Below are 2,088 nucleotides of genomic sequence, written 5' to 3'. Positions count from 1 at the left end.
CCCTAAATCTGCTATTGATAATGCATTTTTAATAATATTTCTAACATGATTATGCCCCAGTCTCTTACACTTAGGCCTCTGTGAAAATCTGGGTCCATGGGTAATGGAGACTAAATATGTATCTGTTACAAATGTCATTTTAGACATAGTTTTAAAAACAGGCAGCCATAATCGAGCACATTGGTTCTGTTTGTATGGAACAGATGTCTGAAGCAAGTATTTACATGAAAATGTGAATATTTGTTCAGTCTATTATTCAAATGGACATGTGTGTATGAAATAATTGAATTATGTTAGCAATTCCATGTGTAAATCAAATTCATCTTTCATAGTTTGCTTAATATTATAATTTCATTTCAAATCCAAATTGAACTTTGTATAATTTTTTTTAAATGTGATAAAATATTGTTACGTGTTACTTGTTAAACTCTTCATTATTTTCTCCAACCTTTTTAAAGGTTATCCTTGGGGTATATACAAAACATGGAAATCTAAATGACAACACAAAATATGATCAGGCAGTTTCTGCTTGATATATTATTTTGCTTTATTTCCCCTTAATTAGCATATTAATAATGTAATCATAATATATGCATATAGAAATAAGGCAGTAAGTAATGAAAGGACAAAAGATAAAAAATAACTCATTGGCTAGGGACAGATAAACTGGTTTAAGTGGTCAGAAACTCCCTTAAATCTGTAACAGAACAGACATTCAGTGCACATTCAGTTTGGAAGTGGCTGAACCAGTTTGAGATATAACTGGTTGAATGCAGTATCACACTTGGTTTGGCTCAAACTGCTTTATGCAATGGCTGTTCCAGACCATTAAGCAACATGCCTGCTCTGCCTCCTTCCCCTTTTGGTCTCAATAGCCAAAAAAAAAGTCTTTATTGAATGAGAAATAGGGGAAATGGCTAACTCAACATTTGTCCAGAAAAGCGTTAGGGCTTATCCACTTTTTGTCTAATAGCTTAATGGGCAGGAAGTGGGAAATATTAGCCAGAGGCCCACCTCAACTTAAAGAGGGTTTGAATCTAAATCTCCTCTTTTTCATAGGAAAGTGCCCTAACCATCAGTCTAGGGGCTAGGCAGAGTTGAAGGCATCATGTCCTGTTGAAGATGGGCCACTGGCTATCCACAAGTGCAAGGTGTATGGGGTCAGAAGGACATTGAGCAAAAGGGAACCTGGCTATGAGCCCCAGTAAGGAAGGTACTGCACTGGGACTAAACCCTGGCTTCTGGCCCATATTCTTAGTTGTTTATTCATTAGCTATTTGCTGAAAAATGCATAAATAATCCCAGGGTTTAGGGCTTTCCTGAAATATCCAACACATGCTACTAATATCTGTTCCTCTATCCTAGGCCATCCATTACAATGTGACACAAATGCATTAATTTCTGGTTCTTGCACTTTTTGGCTTCTTTTCCCATTCCTACATTTTCTTTTCACTAGTGGGATAGGATATCTTATTCTGGGAACTATTATTTATTATCACCTTTAGCATAGATTATAATAATTGTCTCATTTTCCCATTAATCAAGTAGCTAATAATAGTCTGTTTTTATGTGATTCTGCATCATTAGGAATCATTAAAGCCGTGACAGTAAAAGGAAGGAGACTTATTGCAAAGTATGAAATGTACCAGACACTGCCCATTGGGCTAACGGTATAGCTGCCTAACTGCATTTTAAATGTTATCACATAGGTGCCTAAGCATTGAAGGCCATGCTGTACATTTCACTCCTGACTATGAATTTTTTTGCTGTCTTGTATGTCAGCCATTAAGTTAATTTAATTTAATGTGCAGTAACTGTGTGACTAGAATTATTCCTATGAAAGTTCTAAAACAATTCACCCTTAAAATATCTAAATCTTCTCTTTAAATTCATGGAGCATTCACAGGCATCTTCAGTCTAACTATGAATGAAATATATATCAGGAGTGATCTCTTTTACCACTATATATATGTATATGTATATATGTGTGTGTGTACACTAATATATATATATATTTATACACACACACACACACACACACACACACACACACACCATACCTACAGGGGCTGGGGAACTCCCTTCTCA

The sequence above is a fragment of the Crocodylus porosus genome, unplaced genomic scaffold, assembly GCF_001723895.1.
Source record: "Crocodylus porosus isolate Cpor-Errol unplaced genomic scaffold, CroPor_comp1, whole genome shotgun sequence".
Lineage (NCBI taxonomy): Eukaryota > Metazoa > Chordata > Crocodylia > Crocodylidae > Crocodylus > Crocodylus porosus.
Note: the sequence above shows the minus strand (reverse complement) of the source record.